The following is a 15,499-nucleotide window of genomic DNA, read 5'->3' as shown; positions in this document are numbered from 1 at the left end:
TTTATCATAAAGGGCAGCAGGCCGTATGTGGCCCATAGTCCACAGCTTTACCATCTCTGCTCCAGACACCCCAAACCCCAAGACCTGCCGTTCCCAACCCACCTCAAGAGCAGGAGCCAGAAACTCAAACACCTGGAAAGTCTGGGTGAGAAATAAAACCAGGAGGATAAATAGGATGTGGAAACTAGGGTTGAGGCTCTCAGTTTCAAAAGCTGTAAAGTTCCCTGGTCCCATCTTTGTTTCCTCTCTTGTGTCTTTCTCTCTGTCCTTTTATTTCTTCAATTCTGTGTTGCCTTCCCTTCGTGCAGACCTACTGCTGAGCTGGTCTCAGCAATATGCGGCTAATTTTAGCATTTGAAGAGGAGACTAGAAAGTATAACAGCTAAGATCCCTGCCTTTGATCTTTATTGACTCTGTGACCTTAGGCAAATTGCTACAACTCTCTGAGCTCCAGTTTCCTTATCAGGAAAAGAGAATCCTAACTTTCTCCAAAGGGGTATTATAATAATCAGAACTCATCTGGACTCAGATGGGATCTCCCTTCATAAGACTTTCATGCTAATGTGCTGGAGGTGCAGTTAACGTTGGGGTTTAAGATATATTTAGGGGATTTGAATCTCTGGACTGACAATGTGATAGCCAGGTCCTGAGCCTCAACAGACTCCAGCACCTACAATCTGATTTATTGGACTTACCACACTCAGCTAAGATGGAGTTGAAGAAGGACAACCACCACACCATGGAGCCTAGAGTGATTACAACTGAAAATGGGAGGATTGCATCCAGCATCCATGTGGAATCTGAGCCTCCTCTTGACTTAGAGGTGCAATGGACACAACCAATCCAATGTCCACATAGAAGAGGTGGCATTGGATTGGGAAAAGTGGACATGGTGGACGATGGGTATGGGGAAAGGTAGGAAGAGATGAGAGGTGGAGGCGTCTTTGGGACATGGAGCTGCCCTGGATGGTGCTTCAGAAGTAATCACCGGACATTGTAAATCCTCACAGGGCCCACTGGAGGGAATGGAGGAGAGTATGGGCCATGATGTGGACCATTGTCTATGAGGTGCAGAGATGCCCAAAGATGTACTTACCAAATCCAATGGATGTGTCATGATGATGGGAACGAGTGTTGTTGGGGGGGGGAGAGGGGGGGGTGGGGGGGTGGGGTTGAATGGGACCTCACATATATATTTTTAATGTAATATTATTACAAAGTCAATTAAAAAAAATTATAACTAAGGGAAAAAAAACACAACATTGTGAATATAATTAACAGAACTGAAATATATATCTGAATATGATTAAAAGGGAAATATTAGATTATATTATAGAAATTGAATACATAATTTTAAAAAGCCATAGAACTATACCAAATAAACAATGAACTCTAAAAAAAAAATAATAATAATAATAATAATAATCAGAACTCTTCAATGGAAGCAGAAGTTTTCTTTGTGAGAAAAATTTTGACTTCTGATTCAATTTCTTTAAATTTGAATTTTCAGTCTGGGATTATTCAGATTTCTTATTTCAAGTTGAGTCAAGTTTTGGTAAATTTTATTTTTCAAGCAATTTGTCCATTTCGTATACATTTTCAATTTTATTGGCACAAAATTTGTTTATAATAGCCACTTATTTTCTTTATAATGCTTGTAGCATTCACAGTGATTTCCCTCTTTTCGTTCTTGACATCTGTGGCAGTTTGATATTATGGATGAATTCCAAAAAGAAATACTGATTATGTTTGTAAACTGGTCTGTTCCTCTGGGCATGATACCCTTTGACTGTATTAAATTCAGAGGTTTCACTTTTATTTGATTAAGTTAAGATTAGGGCTTTTGATTCAGCCACATCAGTAGGATGTTGAGTCCCTGCCCCCTTGGTGGGTAGAGACTCACACAGAAAATGACATGGCAGAGGAGAGAGCTTGCTGTTTTGACACTGGAGTCCTGGGGAGAGAGCTGAGCCATTTGCCTGATAGTTTATAGCTGGCCTTGTGGAGAAAGCAGAGCAGTGGAGCCCAGAAAGAGATAAGCCCTGGGAAGAGAGATGAGCCTTATGCCAGCCTACAGCTGAGATCAGAAGAAGCTGGAACCATGGAGCCTTAAGAGAAAGAGGAAGGCTGAACCCTCACAGAAACCAGCAGCCATCTTGCTCCAATTTATGGCAACAGACTTTGGTGAGGGAAGTATCTTATTCTTTATGGCTTTGTGACTGTAAGCTCTAGCCCAAATAAATACCCTTTATAAAAGCCAACAGATTTCTAGTAGTTTGCATCAGAACCCCTTTGGCTGGCCAATACAACATTGATTATTTTTGTCTTCTTTCTTTCTTTTTTTTCTTTATCAGTATGACCAGAGATTTATCAATTTTTACAGAGACTTTCAAAGAGTCAGCCTTTGGCTTTGTAAATCCTCTCTATTCCTTATTTGTTTTCTACTTCTTCAATTTCTGTTCTTGACTTAATATTTCCTTCCTTCTGCTTTCTTTGGATTTATTTTGCTGTGTTGTTTTTTTTCTTTTTTTCCTAACTTAAGATAAAGCCTTCTCTCATTAATTTGCAACCTTTTTTAGTGTCTAAGATGTGCATTTCAGGTACTATGGGTTTAAATGAAAAATAAAAACAAACAAAAAAAAGTGTTTCTGATCCCAAATAAGAACACAGTAAATATCATCATCATCATCATCATCATTCAGTGACCTACGTGATGGGACTCCCTGGCACAGTATCCAGCCGCCATGTGATATATGCTCCCTGTGTGTTTACCAGTGAACTCTCTCAGGATTTATTCTAGGCCACAGATCTCCTTTTCTGGTTCATGGGGAGGCTTCCTCTGATGGCTAAGACCTTTGGCTCCATCTTCCTCAGGGAACTCAGACCAGGTCTTCTGAAGATGGCTGTCAAGGAACGAGACCCATGGGAAGTATGAGTTTTAACCTGCAGGCTTGTGGCAGATTATATTTTCCAAAGATGGTCACAACAATATCTCTGATCTCACAAGCTCTTCTAGAACCTTGTCATTCCCCCATCAAAATGTAGAGTATCGTTCCCCTTGCCTTGAATCTGGATGGGCTTGGGACTCCCTTTTAACCAGTAGGGAGCAGCAGGAGTGACGCAAAGAAACTTCCCCCATCCATTGGCCATATGAGATCGAAGCTCCCTCTCAATTAGAGGTAGAGTGGGTATCACCATCCCAGAATTCTCAGGATTGGGGAATAAAATATGGACTAGAGTGGACTTACTGGTATTCTACTACAGACTTATTGTGATTCTAGCAATAGAAGAAATTATATCATTGATGTGGAGGCAGTGGCCACTGAAGGTGCTGAAGGCAGGGAGAGGGAAAAAGAGGTGTAATATGGGGGCATTTTCGGGACTTGAAAATGACCTGAATGACATTGTAATGACAGATTCAGGCCATTATATAATCTGCCATAACCTACAGAATTGAGTGGGAGAGAGTGTAAACTCTAATCTATGCTTAGTGGCAATGCTCCAAAATGTGTTCATCAACTGCAATGAATGTACAACACTAATGAAAGAAGTTATTAATGTGGGGGAAAGTAGGAGGTATGGGAAGTAGAACATGTGGAAATCCCTTATATATATATCTTTTATGTAACATGCAATCTAAGTATCTTTTAAAAATAAATATAATAATAATAATAAAAAAAAGAGACTTCCAAGACTTGGTCATAAAAGGCTATGCAGCTTTTATCTTGTTAGCTGAAATGCCCCTGATTAGAGCCAAGAATCGCCACATAAGAAGTCCGGTCACCCCGCGGCCACTGTGCTGTGAGGATCCCAGCCTAGAGGGAGGCCCCATGTGTGCCCTCTGGTTGGCAGTCCTAGTCTTCTAGTCGCCCCAGCCCAGGCACCAGACCTGGGAGTGCGAGGCCTTCAGCGACTCCAGTCCCAGCTGTTCTTTAATGGTGCCTTCTAATGTTACCAGCCGAGGCCCCAGACATTGTAGAACACAAACAAGCCCTGGCCTGTGCCCTATCCAAATTCTCAACCCGCAGGACAGTGATCCTAAGAAAAAGGCTCTAAGCTGTGAGGTATTTTGTTACACAGCAATTGTTAAGCAGAATGATGCTCACTGTCTTTCTGACACCCCAGTACTACTCTTCCAGCAGATTCCTTCAGCCCTCATCACACTCCATATACTCTGGATTTCCCATTTTGGCCCAAGCAGAGCCTGTAGAAGCAGAACACTACAAAGGTCTTCCACGTGAGCCCTGTGGGAGCGATGCTAGGAATGGAGATTCACCGGTCCTTGCAGTTTTTTGAAACTGAACTCTCCTTAAGACATTTCCAAATGCTGGGACCTCTTTATCACATCCAAAAGGTGGAGTATGCCCCACGTGATGCTGGTCATACTGTCAGTACAGCGTCATACATAGTTAACATTTATTCAGACCTTACTAAGTGCCAGGCACTGTGCTAAATCTTTTTTTTTTTTAAGATTTATTTTTTATTTCTTTCTCCCTCCCACCCTCCCCCATTTCCCCCGTTGTCTGCCTACTGTGTCCATTCACTGTGTGTTCTTCTGTGTCTGCTTGTATTCTCATTAGGCAGCTCCAGGGACCCATCCTGGGACCTTTCTGAGTGGGAGAGAGGTGATTACTCTCTTGCACCACCTCAGCTGCCCTGTTCTGCTCTGTCTTCTTATTTTCTCTCCTCTACATCTCTTGTTGCGTCATCCTGCTATGCGAGCTCTCCACATAAGCCAGCACTCCTGCATGGGGCAGCTTTTCCCTCGCGAGGGAGCATTCCCACTCAGGGCAGCTCTCTTGTGCAGGGCTGCATTCCCTCCTGGCTGGCACTCCACGTGGGCCAGCTTGCCTTCCCAGGAGGCCCTGGGCATCGAACCCTGGACCTCCTATATGGTAGATGGGAGCCCAATTGGTTGAGCCTCATCCATCTCCCTGTGCTAAGTCTTCTACCTAGTTATCTCCTGAATCCTGACAACAAACCTATGAGGTTGTGACTGTGGTCATTCTCATTTTACAGCTGTGGAATGAGGTGACTGGCAGCCTGTTCTGCATATCCAATGCAGGGCTCAGGAAAGTGGTTTGTGGAATTATATCCAAACTCCTTACCCTGAAGTGCTGGAGAGTGCTTGTTTTCCAGCTTCGCATTTGTCCTTCCAAACCCTCCCGCTTAGACCTGGGACCCTGCAGTCCACATCTCCTATACTCCCTTGATAGCTGGCACGGTAGGTTAAATTACGTACCCCAGAGAAATCGTGTTCTTAATCTTAATGCCATTCCTGCAGGTGTGAAACCATCATGAATAGGACCTTTTGAGGATGTTACTTTTAGTTAAGGGATAGGTATTAGTTAAGGGATGGGTATTAATCTTATCACTTGAGTGTTTATAGGAGAGAAAGCCACAGGGAGGAGCTGGAAGCTGGAAGTCACCAGAACCCAGAAGAGAATGGAGAGGACCTGGCCAGGTGATGGAAAGGCCGAGAAACCCAAGGATTGCCAGTCCACCAGGATGCTACCAGCCCCAGAGGAAGCAAACTTTCCAGCCTCTGAAACTGTGAGCCAATAAATTCCCAATGTTGGGAAGTGGGTAGAAGTCAGTGGTTGAACACCTGCTTTACATGTACAAGGTCCCAGGTTCAATCCCTGGTACCTCCTAAAAAAATCCCATTGTTTATGCCAACCCATTGTGTGGAATTTGTCATAGAAACCTGGAAACGATGACATGAGGCTTCCTGTTAGGGTCTGCCAGTTGGAAGCAGGAGTAAGAAAGAAGCTGTTCTTTCTGCATTCTGATGGCACCTCTAGCAGTGACCACATTGTTAGCTCTTTGGTTCCTGCTCAGGCAGTTCAGTCCCTATATAGCAGCCTCAGTGGTACAGCAATTTTAGTGTTGCTGGCACTGGGCTTCTAGGTTCTTGGCTACGTAGAGAGAAGGAATTCACAGATGCACCAGGTTAATGAGGCAAGTAGATGGGTGTAGCAATTTGATATATTTATGAATTCCAAAAATAGATAATGGATCATGTTTGTAAATTGGTCTGTTCCTCTGGGTACATTAGGTTGTAGTGGATTCAGAGATTTTACTCTTACTTGATTAAATTATGATTACGGCTTTGATTGGGCCACATCAGGAGGATGTTGAGTCCCTGCCCCCTTGCTGGAGCCCTGGAAGTAAATAAACAGAGAAGCAGATATCTGAGGAAAGAAAGAAGGCTCCATTAGACACAGCAGAGGCCCCGGGAAGAGCGATGAGCCGTTCGCCTGATAGCTGACCTTGTGGAGAGAGCAGAGCAGCTGAGCCTGGAGAGGAACGAGTCCCAGGAGAGAGATGAGACTTATTCAAGCCTACAGCTGAAATTGGAAGAAGCCGGGACCGTGGAGCCTTGAGAGGAAGAGGAAGTCCGAACCTTTGCAGACATCGGCAGCCATCTTGCTCCAACATGACTCTGGTGAGGGAAGTAACTTACTCTTTATGGCCTGGTAACTGTGAGCTTCTACCCCAAATAAATACCCTTTATAAAAGTCAACAGATTTCCAGTATTTTGCATCAGCACCCCTTTGGCTGACTACTACAACAGGTGTATTAAGAAATAAGAGAAAAGGGAAAGTATGCCCCTGAGATGTGAGTGTGGGCATCCTCCAGGCAGAGACGGCACTGGGGCCCGGGTAGGCTTTTTTATGGCCAGTGCTTTCCTCCTCCCCTTTCCCCATGCTGGGGAGGGGACCTAGCTATTTGCTGTTCTGATTGGTTGCCTTCCGTCTTCACCTTTTAGCTTTCAGGGAACCAATAGGAGGCCTTTCTGTTTGGATTTCTGCGGGGCTTCTTTTGAGCCCGGGAGTTTCAAATAGGACCTTGTGACCAGGTTCTTGGTGGACTCTTCAGTTGTAATGGTTACAGCTTTGTTTCCCAGAAGCTGCCTCCCCTCAGGGGATTTCTGGACTAAGTCTCGTGGTTATGTTCCTTGTGAGGTCTCGGCTGTGCTGGTGATGGCCTCCTTCTGACCAGTTGCCTTCCCTCATTTCCTATGCTAACCTGCCTCGGCTGACTATGGTTATTACCATTTTCCATTTTGCTCCTCCTTGCTTAGGGCTAGCAGTGACTTCCTGTAACTTCTGATCTTTGGATAACTTTGCCTCTTTCTTTTTACTCTTCCATCTTTCCAATATGTTTGCTACCAATTCATCGAATTCATTTCCTTCTCTTTGAAATACCTAAGGTGATTTCTGATTTTTTCCTGATCATCTACTGACTAATAAACTTGGCTTTGTAGAACTTTGCCTAATCTGCCTTTTATCTAACTCTCCAACTTCAACACCAATCATCCTCCTTGCATACCTGTTGTTTCGGGGGGTTTAGAATCCCCTCCGCATCCCCCAGCACTTTGCAGTGGTTCCTTCCCACACCCCAGGTCTCGGCATATTTGCCAACTTTGCGAGCAGCCTTCCCTGACCACCTAATCTAGAGTTAAGCCTACTCAGTCCCCAGGTACTCTTATCACATCGTCCTTTGATTGTCTCCACAGGATTTATTACTAACTCACCTTATCTTGTTTATTTATTTCTTTACTTGTTTATTGTCTGCTTCCTCGACTAAAACAATGCTCTGCCAGAGCAGGGAGATTGTCTTGTTTATTATTGTATCCCTAGCACCCAGAACAGAGCCTGGTCAGGGTGGGCGCTTAGCCCGTATTTTAGAGGGACTAAATGATGAAATGAGTGACATGCAAGCCCCTGCTCAGGCCCGAGATGGGCCCTGGCACCTACTACTGAGGTGCTTGATATTAGAGACCACCTAAGGGAGAAATCTCCCTGTCTCTCCTGAGACAGGACCACCAAGGTTTGTGCCTGGCAGCAGCACCCTGAGCTGCACTTGTACCTTCGGGCAGGTGCCTCTTGGGCAGTGGGAGGCCTCCCTGTGACCTCTGCCCCTGTCTCCTGGCAAGTACTAATCAGCCTGTTTTCCTTCCATGCTTCCAGCAGGCTGCAGGGCATCAATGAGTAAAAGTGCAGGCCTGGGGCATGGATGTAGCTCAAGTGGTTGGAGTGCCTGCTTCCCATGTATGAGGTCCTGGGTTTGATCCCCAGTACCTCCTAAAAATAAGACAAAGTGTCCAAAAACAACTCTCATTAGGGAGTGGCCATTGCTCAAGTAGTTGAGTGCCTGCTTTCCATGTACAAGGTTCTGGATTCAATCTCTGTTACCTCCAGAAAATAAAAAAGTGCAAACCTGCCCAGGGCCAGTATCAATCAGACCACTGAGTGGCAGGCATTAATTCCAACAAGCCAGGACTCACTCTCACAAAGCTTTTCCCATCTGTGTACTGTATTTGATAATGACAAAGCAAACAAGATTTCTGTAAAATTAATTTTACTGATCATCTCATTCTTATCACATAATAAGAAACAGAATGTTTCTGTTATGTAAACATTTAACCCAAATCATTGCTGTAATAATAAGCTGAATCCAAAAAGACAATGAAATTCATACTGTAATACATGCTACTATAAAGAGCTATTATATTTTTCTTTTATGACATTATGAACAAAATAAATTCTGGAATCTCTTTCTAAGCAAAACAAAACAAGACAAAACAGCTCCTTTTATTGCTGCAGTGAAAGAGAGAAGGCAGCACGGTGAGGACTGAGGCTTACATTGTCAGGACGGGCGCTGCACCAGGTCATCTTGACCATCTCCCTGCCTCTGGGAAGGTCTCATGGAGATCTGTCTGGGTTTCCCATCCGGGTTTTCTACGTGAGAATGTCCCCTGGATACCAGTCTGGCTGAGGCAAGCAGAGAAAACAAACAGAAAACCCCCAGAAACCTTTCTAGAACATTGGGAGCATAACTCCCAACAAGATTTTGAACAAAAATTGATAGAAGAGAGAATCTGACCTTGGGCCAGGCCTGGGCTTGACCAAGCTAGAAAGGGCAGGAGAGTCTAGGCAAAGACTCACCTGCTTTGAACTTGGTGACTAGCAATTTGCAGACACTTCCCCAGTCCAGGACCCTATGGCTGGACAGCTGGATTATTGGGTAGGAGAGCGAGCCTCTGTGTCCTCTTGGAGAATGGCACAGAATCTCATTTTTACCATCCTTCTATTATTTCTTCCCAGTTCCTATGCTTTAGGCTAACTAAACCATCCACCATTCTCCAAGTATTCTATATGCCATTCCCTCTGCTAAAATGCCGCCTTCTTCTATACCTGTACAGTTCCTTAAGTATTATTCAAGACCCATCTCAAAAGTCACCTCCTCCAGGAAGGCTTCTCTGATCTCTTGAACTGTAAACAATTGCTCTCCACCTCTAAATCCCTAATCCTCTGGATCACAGGACTTTGAACTCTTTTCTATTTGTATGATGGACTTTCATGTACTTCTACCCCTTTGTGTTGATTATATTATTTTCCCCAATTATTCACATCCTCTCTCTGTAAAAGTATGATAGTTTCTTTTCTTTTTTTTAAAAGATTTATTTATTTATTTCTCTCCCGTTTCCCCCTGCCCCAGTTGTCTGTTCTCAGTGTCTATTTTCTGCTGTTTCTTCTTTGTCCGCTTCTGTTGTCAGCGGCACGGGAATCTGTGTTTCTTTTTTGTTGTTGTTGCGACAGCTCTCTGTGTGTGGGGCACCATTCTTGGGCAGGCTGCACTTTCTTTCGCCCTGGGCGGCTCTCCTTACGGGGCGCACTCCTTGTGGGGTGCACTCCTTGCGCATGGGGCTCCCCTATGCGGGGGACACCCCTGCGTGGCAGGGCACTCCCTGTGTGCATCAGCACTGCGCATGGGCCAGCTCCACACGGGTCAAGGAGGCCCGGGGTTTGAACCTTGGACCTCCCATGTGGTAGACGGATGCCCTAACCACTGGGCCAAGTCCGCTTCCCTGATAGTTTCTTATACATTGCCATGTGCCTTTCAATACCTCCCTGGGTGGAGGATACTTCACCACCCCATTGTTATCCAATTTGGCCATATGACTTACTTTGGCCAACTGAATGAGAAGGAAGTTATCCAAGTAGAAGCTTAAAGAGCTATCACATGGTTCTGCCATTGCCCTGTTTACCCTCTGTCATGAGAACAGCATGTGCTAGAATGAAGAAGACATTTGGGGCAGAGCCATAACTAACCTGCAGCTGATGAGCCAAAAATGAGCCTTCGTGGTTATAAACCATGATGATTTGGGAGTTGTCATCACAGCAAAACCTGGCAAACATTAAACCCTAAGTCCCTTGATGGGGAGGATCACATCTGATTCATGATTTGTCTCTTATCCCTCATGAACCTAGCACAAAACCTCACCTAGAGGCGCAGCAACTGTTTACCGAGTCAGCAAATGAATAAATGAGTCCAGCATTTACTACATGTTACTGTACTAATAATCCTTCACCTTGTGTAGAGCTGTGGAAGATTTTAAAAATTTATTTATTTCTCCCAGCCCTCCCCCATCATTGTTTGCGCTCGCTGTCTGCTCTCTGCGTCTGTTCATTGTGTGTTCATCTTCTTTTTTAGGAGACACTGGGAATGGAATCCAGGACCTCCCAGGTAAGAAGGAGGTGCCCAATTGCTTGAGCTACCTCTGCTCCCTGCTTTTGTGTCTCTCATTGTGTCTCTTCATTGTGTCATTTTGTGCCAGCTCACCACACCAGCCTGTTGCATCAGCTTGCTGTCTTGCTCGTCCTATTTAGGAGGCACTAGGGATCGAACCCAGGACCTCCCATGTGGTACGCAGGTGCCCAGCTGCTTAAGCCACATCTGCTTCCCAGTGACAATGCAATTTTGCAGACACTGTCTCACTTGGCCTCAGGACAACCCTGTGAGAGCAGTAGGGGAGAGTGGACATCTGTTGCTTTTTGTCTACCTCACATCCCTGCTTTTTTGAGGAGCTTCTCCTTCCCCAATGCATATTCTGTGTGGTTCTGGAGGGACTGCTGATCATAGCACCAACACCGCTCCTGGTTACAGGGGTAGGCATGTGACCCAAGTCTGGCCAGTCAGTATCTTATCCTCTGGACATGACAGCTGGACCTGAGGTAGGCAAATTACTTAAACAGGGCCAACCAGAGTCCTCTCCTGAGAAAAGGTGCACACCCAGAATAAAGATGTCTAGAAAGAGTCCCAAGTGTGAATGGGAAATCTTACTTAACACTGCTCTTCAATCCTTCTACACTTCTCTAATATATTCACCTTCCCACTCTTAAAAATTTCTATTTCCTAGGGAGCAGATGTGGCTCAAGTGATTGAGTGCCTGAGTCCCACATGGGAAGTCTTGGGTTCGATCTCCTGTCCCTCCTAAAAACAAAAGCAGGGAAGCGGATGTGGCTCAGCTGATAGAGCATCTGCCTACCATATAGGGGGTCCAGGGTTCGATACCCAAGGCCTCCTGGCCCATGTGGTGAGCTGGCCCATGCACAAGGAGTGCTGTGCCATGCAGGAGTATCCCCCACATAGGGATGCCCCATGCACAAGGAGTGCACACCACAAGGAGAGCCACCCTGCGTGAAAAGCACAGCCTGCCCAGGAGTGGCACCGCACACATGGAGAGCTGATGCAGCAAGATGATGCAACAAAAAGAGACCCAGATTCCTGGTGCTGCCTAACAAGAATGCAGGCGGACACAGAAGAACACACAGTGAATGGACATAGAGAGCAGACAATGGGGAGGAAGGGGGGAAGGGGAGAAAAATAAATTAAAAAGAAATTTAAAAATCTTAAAAAAGAAAAACATGAAAAAACAAAAGCAAATAATGAGCAAACAAATGAAACAACCAACTCAGAGGAGCCAATGTGGCTCAGTGTTTGAGCGCTGGCTTCCCAATTAAGAGGTCCCAGGTTCAATCCCCAGCCCTGATATCTCAAAAAAAAAAAAAAAAAAAAAAAGTCTATTTCCTACCTTCTCCTGTCTCTTCAAGCATCTCCTGTCTCTTCACCCTTCACCTTTGGCTAATGACCTTGCCTCATATCTCATGGAGAAAATAGAAGCAATCAGACAGGACCTCCCTCATTTTCCTAGCACCAGTTCCATCTACCTACCTGCATCTGTACCCAGAGGATTTGCCTTCCTTTCTTTTTCAGTGACTGAGCATACCTGCTCCCACTGAGGGCCACCTGATGCACTAGAACATGCTCATTAGCATACAAAAGTTTTCTAATATTTCCCAGCTTGAGGACATAAATAAACAGCCTTCCCATAACTCCATTTCCCTCTCTAATTGCTACCTGCTTTCTCTACTGTGCTTCTCAGCAAAGCTTCTTGAAATAGTTGTATATCATTACTTCCTTCACTTCTTCCCCTTACATTCTCTCTTCAGCCACTCTAGATGAGTGTCTCTTTTAGTTGGCTAAAGGCTGCCAAAGCAATATACCAAAAATGGGTTGGCTTTTACAATGGGAATTTATTAATGTATAAGCTTACAGTTCTGAGGCTGAGAAAAATGTCCAAATCAAGGCACCAGTTGAAATTCTCTCCCCAAAGACAGCTGCCGGTGACCCTGGATTTCTGTCACATGGCAGGGCACAATGGTGGCATCTGCTAGTCTCTGCCTTCTCCTCCAGGCTCTGTTGCTCTCAGCTTCTGGCTGTTCCTTCTGTGGCTTTCTCTCTCCCCAGGTTCTACTGATTTCAGCTTCTTGCTCTCATGGCTTTCTCAGTTTTGGTGGGTTCCCCTCTGAGCTCCTGGGTTTCTCTCTTTCTGTCTGGCTCTCCATATCCATCTTGTTTACAAAGGATTCCAGTAAGAGGATTAAGGTCCACCCTGGGTCAAGCCTTTCTGAAGTAACCTAATCAAAGTCTCTTAACTGGAATAACTTAATCAAAAGGTCTCACCTACAATAGGTTCACACCCACAGGAAGGGATTAGCTCTAAGGACATGAACTTCTTGGGTCCTCCCAGCTTCAAATTGTCACAGTTTCCATCCCTACCACTCCTCAGTAACTGTCCTAGTGTGGTCACCAATTCAGCTTGTTGCTGAATCCAAGAGCTACTTCTCAGTCCTCATCCTTTTCAACACAACTGACTACTCCTTCCCTCTTTTTTTTTTTAAAGATTTATTTATTTATTTAATTTCCCCCCCTCCCCTGGTTGTCTGTTCTTGGTGTCTATTTGCTGCATTTTGTTTCTTTGTCTTCTTTGTTTCTTTGTCTTGCTTCTGTTGTCGTCAGTGGCACGGGAAGTGTGGGCGGTGCCATTCCTGGGCAGGCTGCTCTTTCTTTTCACGCTGGGCGGCTTTCCTCACGGGCGCACTCCTTGCGCGTGGGCCTCCCCCACGCGGGGGACACCCTTGCGTGGCAAGGCACTCCTTGCGCGCATCAGCGCTGCACATGGCCAGCTCCACACGGGTCAAGGAGGCCCGGGGTTTGAACCGCGGACCTCCCATATGGTAGACGGACGCCCTAACCACTGGGCCAAAGTCCGTTTCCCCTCCTTCCCTCTTGAACCATGCGTTCCTTCTGGCTTCCAGGACACTCACTGCACAGTCCTATTTTTTCTCCCTCACTGGCCACTTCTCTGTCTCCTCTGCCTCCTCCTTCTCTTCTACCAAACCAATAAATACTGGAAAGTCCCAGAGCTGAGTTTAGTTCCCCTTCACTTCTCTATCTACAGCTAGTCTCATGACTATTTTTCCATACTGCCAAATTAATCCAAACTAGACCTCTGCCCTGAGTTTCAGCCTATGTACTATACTGGGTTGAAGAGTGTCTCCTTTCCTCCAAAAGTCTTGTCTATCCAGAACCTCAGAATGTGGCCTTATTTGGAAATAGTGTCTTTGCAGATGTAACTAAATTAAAACGAGGTCATTCTGGATCAGGGTAAGTCTTAAATCCAATGACTGGTGTCCTTACAATAAAAAGGAAATTTGGACACACAGACACAGAACACATAGAGAAAAGATGGCCATGTGACGATGGAAACAGAGATTGGAGTGATGCTGTCACAAGCAAAGGAACACTTGGGGCTACCAGAAGCTGGAGGAGGTGAGGAAGCATGGCCCTGCCAATACCATGATGTTAAACTTCTAGCCTCCTAAACTCTGAGAGAATCAATTTTTATTGTTTTAAGTCACCCAATTTATGGACATTTGGTACAGCAGCCCTAGAAAAATAATACATGTACCTATCAGCCAACTTGACTCCCCATCTGATGTCTCAAATTTAATATGACCAGAGCTCTTCTCCCCAACCCCTGTCCAAACCTGCTCTTTTCCTAGCCTTTCCACACAAACCTGCTTCTACCTCAACCCCTGGCTTCCTTTCTACATAGCAACCAGAGTGTTCTTTTAAAAACATAAATTAGATTAAATCCCTCTGTTGTTTAAAACCCACCAATGGACTGTACAACACAGGGAATCCAGGGGTGGAAGATGGACTGTGGTTAACAGGAAAAATATGAGAATGCTCTCTCATGAACAATAAATGTATAATACTAAGATAGGGTGTTAATAATCAGGTGGGTTGGGAGAAAAATACACCAAATATAAGATATGGGCTATAGCTGGTAGTAATTTTTAAAAAAAGATTTATTTTATTTATTTCTCCCTGACCCCCCGTGTTTGCGCTTGCTGTCTGCTCTCTGTGTCTGTTCACTGTCTGCTTGTCTTCTTTTTAGGAGGCATGGGGAACTGAACTGGGACCTCCCAGGTAGGAGAGAGGCACCCAAAGGCTTAAGCCACCTTTGCTCCCACATATTGCGTGTCTTGTTGTGTTTCCTCCTTGCATCTCTTTTTTGCATCATCTCACTGTAGCTCTATTGTGTTATCTCGCTGTGCCAGCCCATCAGGACAGCTCACTGACTTGCTTGTCTTCTTTAGGAGACACTGGGAACTGAACCCGGGACCTCCCATGTGCTACATGCTTGAGCCACATCTGCTTCCTAGTAGTCATATTTTGACTCTTTCATAGTTTGTAACAAATATTTCATAACAAGGCAAGGTGTTGGTGGTGGGGAGATGTATGGGAACCCTGTATGATGATATGCATGTTTGTTTTGTAAGTTCACTTTTAATATACACTTATTGTTTATGTATTTTTATGTATGAATGACTTACTTCAATAAAATTTATTTAAAAAAACAAACCTCCAATGGCTTCCCCCATAATCCTTTGAATAAAATTTTAAAAATCCTTATCTTGGCCTATAACATCCTTCATGATCTGGTCCCAGCCTCCCTCTTGGTCCTCATCTCTCACCGCTCTCCTCCTGGCTCACTGCTCTCCAGCCACACTGACTTTCTTCTGTTCCTTGAACAAGCTCATTCCTGCCTTAGGACCTTCGCACTGGCTATCACCTCTGCCTAGAGCTGCCCAATCCATCCATCTGCCCATGACTGTCCTTCTCTGACCTCCCAACATAAAGTGGGCCCAGTCTCTACCTCACCTCCAGGTTCTATTTTCTTCCTGGGAGACAGAGTATACCCCTGCATGTCTCTGGCCTTTGTTCTCAAAGCTCTACCTTCTTTTGACCCTTCACCAGAATCCTCTCCAATCTGGGAGCCAATGCATTCCCATTTGTA

The sequence above is a fragment of the Dasypus novemcinctus genome, chromosome 6 (assembly GCF_030445035.2).
Source record: "Dasypus novemcinctus isolate mDasNov1 chromosome 6, mDasNov1.1.hap2, whole genome shotgun sequence".
In the NCBI taxonomy this organism is placed as follows: domain Eukaryota; kingdom Metazoa; phylum Chordata; class Mammalia; order Cingulata; family Dasypodidae; genus Dasypus; species Dasypus novemcinctus.
Note: the sequence above shows the minus strand (reverse complement) of the source record.